A 19,053-nucleotide genomic window follows, 5' to 3' on the forward strand; every position below is an offset into this window, starting at 1 on the left:
ATGAAGGTACTTTTTGTAAGGTAATGGTTGGTGGTTCTTTGAGTGATCCATTTCAAGTTAGGTCAGGAGTGATTCAAGGAGGAGTTCTTTCACCATTGTTGTTTGTTTTGATTATGGATTATGTTATGAAAAAGGTTGTAAGGATAACAGGTGCAAGAATTAACTGGAAAGAAAATAAGAAGCTGATGGATTTCGACTATGCTGATGATATTGTACTGATTTGCGGAAGTATTTACGAGATGCAGAGGGTGCTTGATTGTCTGGTGGAGGAAGGAGAAAAAATGGCATTGGTAATAAATTGTGGAAAGACTGAAATTATTAATATGAACGTGGAGAACCAAATCGATTGTGTAATTGGGAACAATGTGGCGAAGAATGTAGAAAACTTTAAATATCTGGGAACGATTGTATCATCTAATGGATCATTAAACTATGAAATTGAGGAGAGGATTAGACAGGCTTGGCGAGCTGTTGGAATGTTGAAATCTGTTTGGAATAATAATATGCTTTCGGTACAAACTAAAGTGAAAATTTACAAGTCCATGGTTAGACCAATTTTAATTTACGGGCATGAGTCATGGTACAGTACAATTGCAACAGATCAGAAAGTATTAGGATTTGAGAATAAATACTGAGAAGGATTCTTGGGGTAAAGTGGCAAGACAGAGTTACAAATGCAAGAGTAAGGGATATTACGAGAGTGGAACCAGTTAATGAATATGTGAGACTGTCTCGCTGGAAGTGGCTGGGGCACATATACAGAAAAGAAGGTAGTTTAATACAGGATGTGCCAGACTGGACTGATAGAGGAAGAAGAGGTAGAGGTAGGCCGAGGGAAACCTGGTTGAGGACAATGAAAAAAGAAGCAGGAGAGGAGTGTTGGTGGGACCTGAAGGAGATGGCAAGAGACAAATATTGGTGGAGAGAGTTCATTGAGGCCCTATGCATCCCGTGGGGTGCCACAGGAAATGACTGATTGATATATATATATATATATATATATATATATATATATATATATATATATATATATATATATATATATATATATATATATACATATGTGTGTGTGTGTGTGTGTGTGTGTGTGTGTGTGTGTGTGTGTGTGTGTGTGTGTGTGTGTGTGTGTGTGTGTGTGTGTGTGTCTGAAGCCTTCCAGGGATGCATGGACTTGTAGGAGAAACGCTGGGACCTCTGTATACATGCCCAAGGGGACTACTTTCAAGGCAACAGTGAGAACTAGGAAATAAGGTAACTTATTTTCCTACAATATTCAAATTACTGGAACTTTTGAGTAGCACCTCTGTGTTACCCAAAAGTTCCAGTAATTTGAACAGAGGGAGCCAACCGTTTCCAGTTTTGCCTTTTGCCATTAGGAGGAGTCAGCAGCACCCTTGTGTGTCAATGTGGCCCCGGCCGTGTCTGTGAGTGGACGTGTTGTTGAGCTATGCTTACTATTGTCATGTGGTGTGTAGATGGCTTGGCGGTTTTGCAATGGCAGACCAATGGCCCAGCAATGTCAAGTCGATGTTGATTGGTTTCTTGTATATCCAAGGGAATGTTCATAAGGAATTCGTCCCACCTGGTCAATCTGCCAGTGGAAAGTTTTACTGTGAAGTTTTGTAGTGTCTGAGGGAGAACATCCGCCGCAAATGTCCAGAACAGTGGAAGAAGAAGGACTGGGTCCTGCGTCATGACAACGCCCCCGCCCACACGTCAATTGTTTTCCAGCAGTTCCTGGCTTCCATTAACATGGTAGTCATTCCCCACCCACCCTATTTACCTGACCTTGCCCTCTGCGACTTTTTCCTGTTTTCCAAGCTGAAATTACAACTGAAAGGGCGTCGATTTGACTCGATTGACGAGATCCAGACAGTCTCGCAGGAGTTGCTCAAGACCATCATGTCTGAAGCCTTCCAGGGATGCATGGACTTGTAGGAGAAACGCTGGGACCACTGTATACATGCCCAAGGGGACTACTTTCAAGGCAACAGTGAGAACTAGGAAATAAGGCAACTTATTTTCCTACAATATTCAAATTACTGGAACTTTTGAGTAGCACCTCTGTGTTACCCAAAAGTTCCAGTAATTTGAACAGAGGGAGCCAACCGTTTCCAGTTTTGCCTTTTGCCGCTATGAGGAGTCAGTAGCACCGTTTGAGTGTCAGTGTGGACCCGGCCATGTCTGTGAGTGGACATGTTTTTGAGCTACGCTTACTATTGTAAAGTGGTGTGTAGGTCGTCTGGCAGTTTTGCAATGGTGCAGCAATGTCAAGTCAATGTTGATCGTTTTCTTCAATATCCAAGTGATTGTTCACAAGAAATTCGTCCAACTCGGTCAATATGTCAGCGGAAAGGTTTACTATGAAATTTTGCAGCGTCTGAGGGAGAACCACAACTGCAAAAGTCCAGAACAGTGGAAGACCTAGGACTAGGTCCTACATCACGACAAAGCCCCTGCTCACACAACAGTTGTTTTCCGGCTGTTACTGGCTTCCACTAACACAGTAGTCATTCCCCAACCACCCTGTTCACCTGACCATGCGCCCTGTGAATTCTTGCTGTTTCCTTAGCTGAAATTATGGCTGAAAAGGTGTCGATTTGACTCTATTGAGGAGATCCAGACAGAATCGCAGGAGGTACTCATGACCATCATGCCTGAAGCCTTCCAGGGATGCATGGACTTGTGGAATAAACGCTGGGACCGCTGTATACATGCACAAGGGGACTTTGAAGGCAACAATGAGAACTAGGAGGTCTATCTATCTATCTATTGCCAGACGCCTCAATCCCGTTTGGGGTGGCCACAAACAAATCGCCTCCAAGTCGCCCTGTCCTCCGCCATTTCACTGCCCTGCTCCCAACTCACACCCCCCTCTCTCATATACCTCTCCACCCCATCCCTCCATCTCATCCTCGGCCTCCCCCTACCTCTTCCCCCTTCCACCTCACTCACATACACTCTCTTCGTCAGTCTTTCACCCTCCATCCTCTCCACATGGCCAAACCACCTCAGTGTGTTCCTCATAATGATTCCTATCACATCCACATCCACACCACAACGCTCCTTTATATCCTCATTCGTCAGCCTGTCTCTCCATGTGACTCCACAGGCTCCTCTTAAATAACTCATTTCCACTCCTCTCACTCTTGACTTGTGTCCTTCCAGCAACGTCCAAGCTTCACTTCCATACGTTAGAGCTGGTATCACAATACTGTCATGTAGTAACTTTTTCACTTCCATGCTCACTTCCCTGTTTCTTATCAATGCTTTCAAAGAACCAGCAACCTTTCTTCCCTGCTGTACCCTTTCAAGCACTTCACCCTCCAAACCTCCATCCTTACTCATCACACTACCCAAGTACTTAAACGTACTCACATTTTCCAATTCCTCACCATCCAACCTCACTGTACATTCACTGACTTCACCTCTCTCAAAGACCATCACTATACTCTTCCCTACATTCACCTTTAGATTCCGTTTCTTACACACTCTCCCAAACTCATCCACCAAGCCTTGCAGCTCCCCTTCGTCTTCACTCAACAACACAGTATCATCTGCAAACAACAGTTCAGGGAGTTTCCAAACACCATCCTCTCTCACCAGGGCCACTCCAACTAGGAGGTAGGGTAAATTATTTTCTGACAATATTCAAATTACTGGAACTTTTTGGTAGCACCTCGTGTGTGTATATATATATATATATATATATATATATATATATATATATATATATATATATATATATATATATATATATAATCTACTCACTCAGTGTAGTGATGCCATATGGTCTCTACCATGAATGACAAGCCAAATGGTTTCCTGTACCATGGAAATCATTTACTTCGCTGGGTGGTGACCATATTACCGGGGTTTTTGGCAGGGCTAAGAGTCTCCCAGATTCCCCTATCCGAAATCACTAATTCATGGCAAATGTTTTGAGAGCCTCGGTCACCCCAACACCTGACCAGGGCCCCAACCAAACTGGCAGATTCATATGACCATGTGGAATGTGAGAGGTGTGAATGAGGAGAGCAAGAGGATGGAAGTGGTGAATGTGTTCAAGAGTGTGAGATATGACATGACAGCATTGTGTGAAACAAAGATGAAATGGTGTGAAGTGGAGGAATTGCAGAGTGTGAAATGTGTAAGATCGGGCATGAATGGGAGAGGAAGATGCAAAGAAGGAGTTGCTTTTTTGATGAATAAGATATGGCAGAGTGGAATGAGAGTACAAATGTGTCAGCTCGAGGTGTATGTATGTCAAGTTCAAGTTTGAGAAGGTGAAAATGACAATGTTTGTAGCACATGCACCGTGTGAGGACAGGAGTGAGAGAGAAAAAGACAGGTTTGGGGAAGAGTTGGATGAAACAGTGGGAGAAATGCCCAGGAATTATAAAGTGATCGTAATGGGAGATATGAATGGAAGAGTGACCATTGATCCTGAGGATAACATTATGGGTTGTAATGGAGAAACAGGAAAAAATGATAATGGGAAGTGACTCAAGGATATATGTCAGGAAAGAAGGCTGTGCATTTGTAACTTGTATTTCAAACACAAATATGCACATAAATATACATGGTATAGAGGCAATGGGGATCATGTTGAAAGGAGCCTGACTGATTACATGCTCACAGAGAGGTCGATGCTGGGAATGGTTGCTGATACTAGGGTCATGAGAGGATGATGTAGAGGTCTGCCAGATCATATGATTGTGGTATGCAAGATCACTCTGAGAGAAGTGAGGTGAACCTGGAGAGAGAGTAGTAATAATAAAGATTGAAGCTCGAGAAGCTGAGGATCAAAGAAACAGCAGATGAATACTGAATAAATTAGGGGAGGAGTTAGAATCAGTGAACTGGAATGAAATGGATCTGGACAGCCTGTGGAATGTGGGAGGCGGTGGCTGAATTGGTAGAGAGGCGGCTTGCAGTCCTAATGGACCCAGGATCGAATCCCGGCTGGGGCAGGGAACAGTTTAAGGATTTGAATTTCCTAAAAAGCAGACTTTCCTGATCTACCAGATGACCCGCCGACATGTAGTAAAAGTACCCCCGCTAATACCAATACACAAGTCCTGTATGAGACAGCCCTAGCATGTATTCAATATGGACGGTGGGTGTTAGCGCCGAAGTAGTGACATGTGGAAGTGTAGGAGGACTACTGGGCCCTGGGATAGGCAACTGCCCCAAAGAAATAGGCCCTGAGCCTTTGCCCAGAGTCGGACACATAAAAAAAAATATATATATATATATATAGGGATTGCTTAGTTAGGAATGCTAAAGCAGTGTGTGGTGTGGCAAAAGTAACAACAAAGAAGAAACGTACGGCATGGTGGGATGAAGAGGTTAACCCATCGCATCCTGTTGACGTATATTTACTTCCACTCATTTTGTCACTTTCAGTCCTGTTGACGTATATAAATGCACATCAACTGCAAGGTCCCTAATTTGCACAATTTTCAATGTTCACGCGTGATTTTTGTCACGTATACATGGGACATCTTCCTCTACAAGATGCCATGCAGGGACGATGCCTTACCCCGCATGACCTCCCCCCTGCATGCCATTGTCTCGGCAATTCACCTGTTACCAGTGACCTGGCCAGTAAAGACATGTCGTGCCACGGTACGAAATTCAGGGCCAGAGTGATTCTCCAATTGATGACAACGTGGAAGACAAAGTTTATGTAGCATTAGAGGAAGAAACAGTCAGAAATGATGATCAGGTAATGTTGCCAAGAAAGGTAAGGTATGTTGATACGTTTGGTGAGTGAATCAATCCTTATATTGCCTATATTACTGTGTGAAAACCAATATACTCTCATACTACGTATATATTCGCACCAAATGAATAAATAAATACCGTTTATGAGTGGTGTGGAATAGTTACCCTCCCACAGAACTCGTTTTCTTTGGAGCCAGCCTGATAGAAGCCCAGTAAGATATTGGATACTGCTACCTGTACTGAGTATTTTAAACCTCAGGTGAGCAATTTCTCTATGAATTTTCTATGTTTCTCACCAAAAGCGGATGTTTTAGCCGAAAATTTTGTTTTCCAAAATTGGTCGGGATTAGGGGGAGTCAGTAGTGGAAAATTGGTCGGGACGGGGCGGGTTAACCAGCCCCATCCCAACGTTTTCTGGGCAGTGGTACGCCCCAGTCCCAACATTTTTGGACCTTTTTTTGGGGGGGCTCAAATATCCGCTTTTGGTGAGAAACATCGAAATTCATAGAGAAATCACTCACCTGAGGTTTAAAATACTCGATCCAGGTGCGAGTTCCTCCTTACCTGACTGGGTTTTCTAACAGGCTGGCACCAAAGAAAACGAGTTCTATGGGAGGGTAACTATTTTATCCACTCATAAACAGTATTTATTTATTTACTTGGTATGAATTTATATGTAGTACAAGAGTATATTGGTTTTCAAACAGTAATATAGGCATTATAAGCCTTGTTTCACTCACTAACTAATCACCATTCATGACCTTTTTTCCCACATTACCTGATCATCATTTCTGACTGTTTCTTCCTCTAATGCTATGTAAACTTTGTCCTCCACATTGTCATCGATTGGGGAATCACTCTGGGCCTGAATGTCTTTATTGGCCAGGTCACTGGTAACAGGTGAATTGCCGAGACAATGGCGTGCAGGGGGGGGGAGAGATTATACTGTGTAGGGCATTGTCCCTGCTTGGCATCTTGTAGAGGAATAGAGGAAGGTGTCCCGTGTATACGTGCCAAAAATCACTCGCAAAATCACTCACGCAAATTGAAAATTGTGCAAATTATGCAACTTGCAATGTTGCTGCGTTAATTCACGTCGCCGGGACATGAGTGCATATCATGTGCAGACGTTAATTCACATCGCTGGGACGGCGCGGTTTAAGAGAGCAGTGGAGGAAAAGAGGAAGAAATGGCTAGAGTGGTTACAGGATAGGGGTTCAATTGAAATCAGAACTGAATATACTTAGAGGAAGAAACAAGTAGAGACTAGTGAAGAGGAAAAAGGAGGTAAATGATGATCTAGGAAGATAAATGAATGGAAACTACTCTGAAATTAGGAAGTTATTCTGGAAAGAGGTACAGAAATGTAGATGGGACAACAGAAAGTAATGGGAAGGTGTAAAGGATGTAGGTGATAGATTATTAACTCATGGGGATGAAGTAAGGACCAGATGGAAAGAATACTTTGAAAGCCTGATGAATGGGAACAGAGAGAGCAGAGCCACTGCAAACATGATTGGTTTTGTGGATGTGCAGAGAAAAAATGCAATGCCAGGAAATGTGACACTCGCACAGGTGAAGAAAGCTGTGAAGCAACTGAAAAATGGGAAAGCAGCTGGGGTTCATGAGGTGTATGCAGAGACGATTTAAGTGTAGTGGAAAAAGGGGGATGAAGTGGTTGTTGCAGGCTTTGTAAATAAACACTGGCTTTTAAAGTTCACTGTCTTTATTTTCGAAATAATTACACATAACGCTTGCCAACTTCATTTTCCCTTTTTTCACAAGTACCAACGATAATCTTCACTAACTGCAATTACACTTAATGCTTGCCAACAGCACTTCACTATTTTCACAAGTCCCAAAGATATACATACAATCTTCAGTGACTGTACTGACATAGGACTGACACTGAACTACATCCAAACTGAACTGGAAACTCACTGAAGCCAAAGCTGGGAATAGTGTCATTCATTCATTCATTCATTGCCAGACGCCATGTATCCCAAACGGGGTGGTCAAGGGCTTAGAGTTAATTGTTTTACAGGGAGGGGCACTAATCCTCCACCAACCCCACTTGACACATAGGGATGCCAACAGCATCTGGTGTTCCCAGGCGGTCACCCATCCAAGTACTAACCAGACCCAACGTTGCTTAACTTCGCTGATCGGACGGGAAGCGGTGTACTCAACGTGGCATGGCCGTTGGCGGGAATAGTGTCGCTACTGTTTAAATAGCAATTGTGGTAACACCATTACTTTTTTTTAGCCAGTAGCGGAACTGAGAATGCCGCTACTTTTTGGCTGTACTCACGCGTTACTGCGCTCCTCGCTACTCACGCAACGAATACAGATCCGGAATCGGTGAGTACATACAGATATGCCGACAGTTTGGTTGTATTTATTAATAACAAAAAATACTTTCATCATTTCTGTCAATTAATGATGTTTGTTCTACATTACATCAGTAATTTATTAATTATTATTTATTAGTAATGTGCAATAATTAGACAGGAATTTGCTAGTTAATTATCGATCATTTAAATTAAGTAAAGATGAATAAGGATGTCAGCTAGATGTAGGCAACACACACACACACACACACACACAGACAGGAACCAAATTAGAGTAAGAATGCGCACAATCAGCTGATCGTTTGTTTAGTCTACAACTGCCCCAGGGAATGTGAGTACCATATGTGCTTTTAGTACTGCAAAATGACCACATACTTTAGTAAAGCAAATTTGGAAAAGAAAAGGGATAAAGGTAGAAAGCAGGACGATGATTTCTACCAAGAACTGGTTGAAATGGAGACTCACAACAAACTGGTTGAACGAGTACACAGGCTTGAGATGGCTTTTCAAAATGAGATTCATGAATTTAAGAAACAGATGCACTTGCAAAAGGAAGAAATAGAAAAATTAGGAAAGGAAGTCAACAAGAAAGACATAACCATAGGTGAGCTGACAGTAGAAAGACATAACCATAGGTGAGCTGACAGTAGAAAGACATAACCATAGGTGAGGTAACAGTAGAACTGGGTTCACTTAGGAGAAAAATTAGTGAAATTGCAAGTACAGTAGTCAAGCATGAGAGTATTATGGAAGAGTTCAAAAATGATACAGAGATAATTAGGCAAGTAAGCAGTCTGATAGACCAGAGCAGTGATATTAAGGAGATGATAACACAGGTGAATGAAGCTGTGCAAAGCTACAAAAATGATGTGGAAACCACTTATGCTGAAATGGTGACAGTAAAGAAAGACTTAGAAACAACAGTGGAAGAAAAAAGCATTAAAAAGGAAGTGAAAAGAATAATCCAAAACAATCCTAAGTTAGTCAGAGATTCGGTAGATATTAACAAATGTATACGGTAGTTATCACTGGTATAGAAGAGGAAGAAGTAAAAAACAAGATCTTAAGACACAAAAAGGAGATGGCAAATGTAATAAGCATATTGAAAGAGTATCAGAGGAAATCTGTAGTAAAGACATAGAGGAACACAAAAGGTTAGGGAAATACGAGAGAAGCAAGTCAAGACCCTTAAAGGTAACCTTCTAGAGTGTAAACACCGTGGAGGAGATACTAAAAAATGCAAAGAATCTTATGGAAAAAGAGGAGTTCAAAAATGTATAGATAAAAAGATGCCTAACACAAGAGGAACTGGAATTACTGAAAGAGAAGAGAGAGGAAGCAAAAATTAAAAATGAGGGAAGATCAGAGGATGAGAAGAATACATTTTTTTTTTACAAAGTAATAGGATTGCAGGTACGAAAGTGGTACATAAACAGGAGGGAATAAAAAGGAGGAAGGTAGTAGAACCATGTCATGACAAGTATATAAACAAGATGATTAAGTTGATGTACTCAAATGTGGATGGAATGGTATCTAAATTATTAGAGATGAATGATTATGTTAAAGAAAATGAACCACATATAATATGCCTAACTGAAACAAAATTAACACCAAGGCTATCAAATGACATCCTAAACTTAGAGGAATATAATATATGGAGAAGAGATAAGAACTTAAAAAAAGGAGGAGGAATTATAATATTAACTAAGGAAAATCTAAAAGTCAAAGAAATAGAACTAAATATACCCTCACAAGTAGAACTAATTGCAGTAGAGATCAATACAGCTGAAGGGAAACTAATTGTAGCCAATTTGTACATGCTACCCAAGTCAAACACATGGGAAAGAGGACCTGGCAGAGAGTTAAGAGAATACAATTCAGAGTTTAAGATCATTACTACATAAAATGGAAGAGAAATCGGAAAGAATAATACTAACTGGAGATTTTAATACAAATATATATTGGAATACTCTAGATATAATAAGCCAAGAAAGCTGTTGGAGCCAAAAGCTCCTGGATCTTGTGCAAGAGTTTTTCCTAACGCAACATGTAAGGGAAAGCACCAGAAAAAAGAGGACTCGATGTACCCCCAATGCTAGATCTCACATTTACTAGGCAAGAAAACGATATTGACAATTTAACATACCACCCTCCATTCGGCAAAAGTGACCATGCAGTACTAAATTGCAACATCAGGATAGCATATGATATAGTTAACAGCAATGAAAGTTACAAAAAGAGTCTAAACTATGAAAAAGGAAATTATCATGACCTAAAGAAGTACTTCTTAGAAATTTATTGGGGAAAGGAGCTTAGAGGACAAGATTTAAATGCTATATATAAAAAATTCTGTGGACTTTATGAAGTAGGAGTCCAGAAGTACATCCCACAGCATAAAGAAGCAGAAAAGAAAATAAAGTAATGGTTCAATACAGAATGTAAAAAATCAAAAGAAAAAAGAGGTTTGTTGTGGAATAGATACAGAAGACACAATAGTGAAAGGGCATATAATAATTACAAAAAGACAAGAAACGATTATACAGGAATAAGGAGGGAAGCCCAAAAACAGTTTGAGGAGGATATCATAAATAAAAGTAGTGATCAACCGAAGCTATTTTACAGCTACATCAAAAGCAGAACTAAAGTAAAAGATAAAATACAATCCATAACGGACGAGGGAATCACCTATACACAAGAGAAGGATATTTGTGAAGCACTAAACAAGAAATTCCAATCAGTTTTTACGGAGGAAAAAAATTTTGAGAGGGATTATATGGAACATGCATGCCCACACATACTACCAGATACACAAACATCAGAAAAAGTAATACAGGAGGAGCTAAGTAAATTAGACCAAGGGAAAGGAAATGGTCCTGATGAAATTTCACGTTGGATACTATGTGAATGTGCAAAGGAGTTAAGTAAACCATTATTTTTAATTTTCGGGAAATCCTTGAGTCAAGGTAAACTACCTGATATTTGAAAGAAAGCAAACATTATTCCCTTATTCAAGAAAGGGAATAGACAAAATCCACTCAACTACTGACCAGTATCACTAACCAGTGTTGCAAGCAAGGTATTAGAAAAGCTTATAAGAAAAGCTTGGGTAAATCATCTAGATGAACACAATATGATAATAGAAAGACAGTTTGGTTTCAGAAAAGGAAAATCATGTGTTACTAATCTGTTGAGCTACTAAGACAGAGTAACAGACACATTACAGGAAAGAGAAGGATGGGTGGACAGTATCGATTTAGATTTCAAGAAAGCATTTGACACATTACCACACCAAAGACTTTCATGGAAACTGTACTATCAAGGAGGAATTCGAGGCAAACTGTATTGTTGGATGCAAGATTTTCTCATAAGAAGAGAAATGAGAACAGTACTAAGGGGAAATTACTCATCATGGAAAGATGTGACTAGTGGAGTAGCCTACCACAGGGCTCAGCGCTGGCACCAATCATGTTTTTAGTGTACCGTATATAAATGATATAGACAATAACACTGGAAATGAAAGCTATTTAAATATGTTTGCAGATGATGCAAGAATACAAAGGAGAATTACTAACACAGACTCTTGTAAAGAGCTACAAGAAGAATTAAACTTCATGAATGGCGTAATATATGGCTAATGGAATTCAATGTGGACAAGTGTCATGTAATCAAGTTTGGTAAAAGTGGAAAAAGACCTGATTGGGATTATACATTAGGAAATAAAGCGCTACACACATCAGAAAGAGAGAAGGACCTAAGTGTGATTATTAATAGCAGACTATCTCCGGCAGACCACATCAGTGAAAAGGTACGGAACATGGGTACCAAGCTTAAGAGATCTAAGCTACGAAGAAAGACTAAATAATCTGAATTTACCAACACTACAAGAAAGAAGGAAAAGAGGTGACATGATTATGCTATATAAATGCATATCAGGGAAGGAGAAAATAGACATAAATGATTACTTAACCTATGAGAAAGAGGACACTGCAAAAATCTGCATAAGAAGAGAGGTGATAAAGATGTAAGGAAATTTAGTTTCCCAAATAGAGCAATTGATCAGTGGAATGCACTACCGAATGAAATAGTGTGTGCCAAAACAATTCACAGTTTTAAGGATATGTACGATAAATATGGTTTAAGACACGGGACAGTACGAGCTTGACTCAGTCCAGTAAAGATACAATTAGGTAAGAACAATTAGGTAAGAGAACACACACACAGTAACTATCCCCGTCTCTAACTCCCGCTCTCTCCCCCACTGTCTCTCTTTCAGACTAATTCTTACTCATTACGTTATTATTTCTTAACAGTATGTTACTTTCAGTTTAAAGTAATGGAGAAAAAACATTGCTATTGTATAAATAGCCTTTAAAAGAAAGCCCCAGTTCATTTTTACTTTCGTTTCCGTACATATGTTAAACTGATATCATTGAAAATATAATAAGTCTTTATGATAGACTATCAATGATAGGCCCTTTTTTTTTTTTTTTTGGCTTTTATTTACGTATATTACTTTCAGTAGGTACACTAGGTAAGAGTGTAAAAGTACATTGGTTACACGATACAGTAAATAGCTTTCTCCAATACCTTTGGCTCTAATCTTCATTAAAGTGACATTGACATGTATATGATGTTTTATTTTCAGTATAAGTATATACTGACTACTGGTACACAACATAACCACTCAGACTGACTATTATTATCTAAAACAGTATATAGTGTATTGCTATATCACAGATTTTTGTTAATCTCTCCTTTGTCTACCTTTTTCTTATCCAAAGTAGTGGTAGCGGGTGCGCCGCTACATTTCATATCAAGTAGCGAAACCAATAACGCCACTACTTTTTCGAGCTAGTAACGGGAATGGGAGCGCCTCTACTTTTTTTTTAATAGCGTTCCCAGCATTGACTGAAACTGCTTTAGTCTTTTCCCCATCCTTGTATAAGCTTCCAATAGTCTAGAGTGTTCTACACTTCTCCACAATTCTCGTGTATTCCCGAGAAAGCAACAGTTACAAGAGTTACCAACTCGGAGACATCCAAAACATGCCCGAGTTCTCTTACACTGCATAACACACTAAATTATTTAGCATACAGACTGAGATAAAATTACATAATTTAACATTAATTTGCATACATAAAACATTATTGGGAAAATAAGAGAATAAAATTTATGCATAACATACAAAATAACTATGCCCACAAACTGCAGGCTAACTGGCAACTCTGACATGTAATGGAACTACTAGAAACATCGGGAATTCTCTAGCACTACCTAACTGACAAATCCTGCATCTCAACAATACTTTGTCTGGTGCCAGGGGACATTTGGAGGTAGGGTTTCAGGAACTAAGGACTTGTTTGCACTGTCCTTTATCTCTCCAATTTTTCAACGTCCATGTTTGGGGGACGTGAGTATTTCAGTGATTTCCAAATGCATGCTTGGTTGTGGGCATGATAGACATTCTTTGGAAAGGATTCATTCGTTGTTGGGAGAGAGTTAAGATTTGGTGTCGTTGTACTTCCCTTGCCAAGCTTTGATGACCAAAGAGTCACATGAGCCTCTGACATGCTGTCAGAATGTGGAATTCTGTAACAGCAACCATGAATTTCGTGACTTGTTTCACCACATCTCACATTTGTGACGAGTGTCGCTAAGTGACAATGACAACCCAGAACGCAATATCCTTAGCATAGCACCTCTCCCAACACCACGACTTGAAGCCACAATGTCACATCCAGACAACATATGAGCCAAAAATAAATTCCCTATTATTGCTTAATGCTTGTCAACTGTCTTCTTTATGTCAGTTACAGTTCTGTCCTAGATCGGTGATTCCATGATTATCCTTGTAGCGATATTTTCTGTCAAGTAGTAATACAGCAAGAAGATAAAAAAAACATTCATATCACCTGAGATTACAGCAACAACATCTCTTTCTTGAAGAAAGAGATGTTGTTGTATGATGATATCAACCTCTTCATTGGTAGTATCCATGTCATGCCTATGAACCACCACACCACCATTACTGATCTCAATGGGAGTTGTCTCTTGACCTGTTATTAATAATTTGTTGTTTTGAAGGCTCTTCTGGTGGAATTTAGAATCTCTGCTCAGTTCCATGCATTTGAAATTTTTGAGTCGGACATTGTTCTCTGCAATACCCGGAACCACCTTCTGTGATGGTAATGCTGTATCCAGACCAAGATTATGAACTCTACTTTCATCCTTTAGCCTAGATGACCTGGCTGTGGCGTTTCTGATGTAGTCATAAAACTAATCAAATACCAAGTACACATCTTGTTGAGAAATGCCTCATTAATAGACACTTGAAGTTTTAATGGACATGGTTCAATAAACGTTTGCTTTTCATTTCTCATTGTCTTTTTATGTGCGCACTTGACATATATGAGGAAACAAGTGACTTGTGGCACAGGATTTTAAAGTTATCGTCACTGACCATATTTTCATCAAGATGATCTGCCTTCCCATCATTGTAAATATTACTGCATTTAATAATATTGCTAATCTTACAGGAACGACATTCAATCAATCGGTCTAGTTTACCACAGCACTTGTATTAAAATGTAAAATAATAGAAGCGACCAGTCATTTTTCATCCCTGCATTCACCCTGCACCACATACTACGTACTACCCTTCCACCAAATCCTCCACCATGCACTGCACAATTTTTCTACCCGAAAGTTAAATTTAATTAATTAATGATTAATGGAGGAATCAAACATGATGTTATTGAACAATCACATTCATATAATGCTTGTACCATGATTTCCCTTTTGTCTACAGAAAGTACTATGACCGTGGAAATCTTGTTAAATATTACCATCACCAGTCATTATCAGTCAATATACAATATGCCTGAAAAGAAAAAATGTTAGCAACACAAAAGTAATATGAATATAAAGGAATAATGAGTATAGCAGAAGCAAGCATGCAAAAAAGCAATGAGTCGGTGCAGTGAAACCATTATTTCGCCATTTCATTTACTAACTTGATTTGGATGGCAGAACAGAAAAGCATGTCTACAAACAAGAAATTTTCGTTGTCAAGCTATTCAAGGAAATAACGGAAACTGTACCTTTGCTGTACATTTTGTTATTTTTTTTTCAAGCATCATTTCAGCACATTTCGTAATTAGTGGCCATCTTGGACTCCATTTTAAATTACTCAAAATGCTTAAGGGTGAAAAGAGGGCACTCGGCAGATTTTTAATCTACACATTCTTAGTTTTCAATTGATACCAAGAACAAAACTATAGACAGCATTTGATGGTACCCCCTAGTTCTTGATTTGGCTGCCAGACTAATAGCAATAACTAACACAGAACAGTATTGTTGCTTCCCCCAGGCTGTTATTATAGTTGATCACTTTGATCACATTGATCACGTTGTTACAAATGTTTGGGGATAAAGAAAACACCCTGGTGTATTCTATGACCAGGCCGCTCTCAGGTTTTACATATATCATGCATACACACACACACACACACACACACACACACACACACACACACACACACACACATCTGCCATCACCACTAATTTAACCACCTACACTACAAGTACCATCTACCACCATCTACCATGATCTACACCAACAGCCATCTACCACCGTTATCACTTATCATCAGCAGCACTACTACCCCCATCACTCTAAACATGCCTACCACAATCATTAGCACCATCCACCATTCAAGTACCACCTACTACCATCAAAATTACAACACACCACACTGCAGTTGCTTACTACCTTCACCATTACCACCACTTCCCATCATCAACACTTTCACCATCGCCACTGCCACCACACACCACACTACAGCCACATACAATTTATCACCATCACCATTGCCAATATACCCATTACCGCCATCCTTCAGCCACCTACCATCACCACCACCTATCACAAACATCGTAAATAGAAAACTCCCCTCTGGTATCTCCTGTGCCAAAACCATCACCACCGTATGCATCTGTCTGTCTGTCTATCTCTCTCTCTGTCTCTGTCTGTCTGTCTGTCTGTCTGTCTGTCTGTCTGTCTCTCTCTCTCTCTCTCTCTCTCTCTCTCTCTCTCTCTCTCTCTCTCTCTCTCATATTACAAAAATAAAAGAATAAAATAAATTCACAGTTTACCATTTTCTCCCTCCAGTGTCTCAAATTTCCCTCCCCGATTCTGACTCATCAAATCAACCACAACTTCCCCTCCCTTACTCACCTCCCATATGCCTCACAACTAAAACCTACTACTGTTATTATAACTGCACAGATATCATCACAATCATCCAATATAAAATTTAGTTTCTTCCCTCCTTTTTTTTCTGTCAATCCCACACTTTAACAGTCCAATCTTCCCCACCCTCACCTTCTCCCGCTGCTGGTGTCATTGTTGTTGTCGCCATATATCACCGACTTTAACCCTTCCTTCGTTACTTGGGGTGTTTTCACACCTTTCATTCCCTGGGGTGTTTGGACACCTCAGTAAAAACAATGCATGTATTGTTACTATCTATCTATCTATTGCCAGACGCCATAATCCCGTAAGGGGTGGCCATTTGACTCTGAGTTATTTGTTTTACGGGGAGGGGCACTAACCCTCCACCAACCCACTTGCTGACACGTAGGGAGCACGTATGGTTCGGTTATATGGTTACCACCCAGCGTTGTAAATGGTTTCTTGGCTTACAGGAAACCATTTGGCTTGTCACTCAATGTAATGCCACCTGTAAAGGAAAGAAAAGCAATAAGAAGTGACAGGAAAGATGGGAGAAATAGGAAGAGAGGAGGACAGGCACAGAAAAAGAATGTTACTAATTTTCAAAATATGTTCATATTACTCTTTCAGCATATTCCTCCACTTACTAATGAACAGGCTGATTTCATTATAGCTGATATTTATTTTTTTCTTTTTTTATTGAAGAAAATTAAATATTGATTCTAATACTCATTTATTAGGTAAAGTCACTCAGGATTATGCATGACACGATTCTTTTAATCTGCATCATTATTAACTAAACACAAAAACAAGATACAAAACATTCTTTACAACAATATTACCTAAAAAGACATGTCAGTGTTGTGAAAAAGGTTTTTATGATTACGAGCAAGGGTGAAGCCCTCGCGAGTCTCTGGTCAAGTAGTGGCATTTTCTCACACATGAGTGGTCTGATCTCGCCAGACCGTAACACTTTTGAGAAGCTTATATCTAAGCAACGACAAGGCCGATCACTGCGTGTTTTGCACTATATGATAACCCAGTTCCTTATGGTTTGTTTTTGACAGATTTTGTCACACTTGGCCGGGGCGCAGTGCACGTGGCACGTGACATGCGCCAAGTGCAGTGTGTTGAAAATCTTCAAGAGGACCTCGGGTGAAACAATTTGTCGTAAAGGCTTGAAGCTTGATAGGTGGATAGCCATCAAGATACTCTAGGCATCCTTGGGGTGTGAAGCGACATTTCAGTGCTTTCGGATTTAAATGGCCTTGCTTGTACGCTGGCGGCCAAAAGTTTTGTCCTCATCCCAGGCACAACATGAACCTCTGCCAACTGAGGTTTGAACAGCAGTGCTTTGGGAGGAGGGGGATGCGAGGTGCCGGGATGACAGGAGACGAGGTCAGAGGGAGGGCTTCAGTGTCTAGATCCATGGGATGATAGGTATACAATACTGTCACGATCTTAGTACGATTCACTGATGTTTTATTAACCCCTTAACCGCGGGGCGTCACTTTCGTGACGCTTGGGAGCAAGGGATCATACCGCGGGGCGTTGCTTTTGTGATTCTGTGTTATTTTGAATTCACCCGGGCTTTCAAGTGGGGGCTTGTATCATCTATCAGTACTGACAATGTCCAACACTAGTCAGCACTCCTAATCTCATCTGTATTCCCATCCATTGTTGACAATTTAGCCATTTCTCCCCGTTCTTGACTCCCCTCCCTACCCCCCCTCCATTACCCTATCCTCTCGCCTGCCCGGCCATGCTACGCTAAGTAAATCTTCCCTGGAATTTTTCACTGATTTCATCCATTGAAATAAGCCCTATGTCGTATTCTTATACCAAATAATATATACAAGAAAGAAATCAGGTAAGTGAGAGTGCCATACACCTGGAATTGGCTAATTATCACCTGACAACACCTCACGTGCACTCGTTCGCTAATTTTCGCTGTTTTTTTTTCCCCTTGAAATATGCCGTATAATCTATTTTCGTAATAAATATACATGTAAGGAGAGAAGGGAGAAGCCTAAGTGATATTTACATTCACCTGGAACTACCTAATTTATAATGTATTGTCTAGATTTCCTGCCAATCATATCAGTGCTACACAAAGCTGTTTCAAGATTTAACATTGGTAGCTCTGATTATATATCTCCTAAGTAGGCCTCTAATCTATTTTCGTAATAAATATACATGTAACGAGGGAAGGGAGAAGCCTAAATGATATTTACATTCACCTGGAACTACCAAATTTATAATGTATTGTCTAGATTTCCTGCCAATCATATCAGTGCTAGACTTAGCTGTTTCAAGAAGTAATATTGGTAACTCTGAATAACCCCTAAAGCAGGCCTCTAGGCTGGCTGGCCTGGCCCCTGCGTTATCAGTGTACTCTCATCTTCCGAAGTGAGAGGACGTATGTTTCATCTTGCTGACTTCAAGGCCTTTTTTCACCCCCATGCAAATGGCTCTGTGACCTTTACTCCCTACTAAACCTCATGTGGAAAGAGGTAAAGGGCTGACAATTGATAAAAGAGTGACTACGATCTTTCTATTGAGTAAAACAGTGCAAGTGGAATTGTAAATAATGTGTAAATAATGTGTAAACAGCAAGTGAAAGTAATGAATGTAAATATACGTGAACAATGGAAAATAGTTTTATAAGTTATTTCAAGTGACAGTGCACAACACAGTGTAAATAAAATAGAAATGTAAATAACGTAAATAAAATAGAGA

The 19,053-nt window shown here is 40.0% G+C and overlaps 1 non-coding gene across 1 annotated transcript; it reads right to left on the bottom strand.

Annotated features, from left to right (window-relative positions):
* Positions 1-7,818: 7,818 nt before the first annotated feature.
* LOC145408540 (5S ribosomal RNA) lies at positions 7,819-7,937 on the bottom strand. Its single transcript, XR_013898935.1, has one exon. It is a non-coding gene; the product is annotated as a 5S ribosomal RNA (ribosomal RNA).
* Between the last annotated feature and the right edge of the window lie 11,116 nt (positions 7,938-19,053).

This window comes from Coenobita brevimanus, chromosome 77 (assembly GCF_032717465.1).
Source record: "Coenobita brevimanus isolate Jiangsu-jjx chromosome 77, ASM3271746v2, whole genome shotgun sequence".
Lineage (NCBI taxonomy): Eukaryota > Metazoa > Arthropoda > Malacostraca > Decapoda > Coenobitidae > Coenobita > Coenobita brevimanus.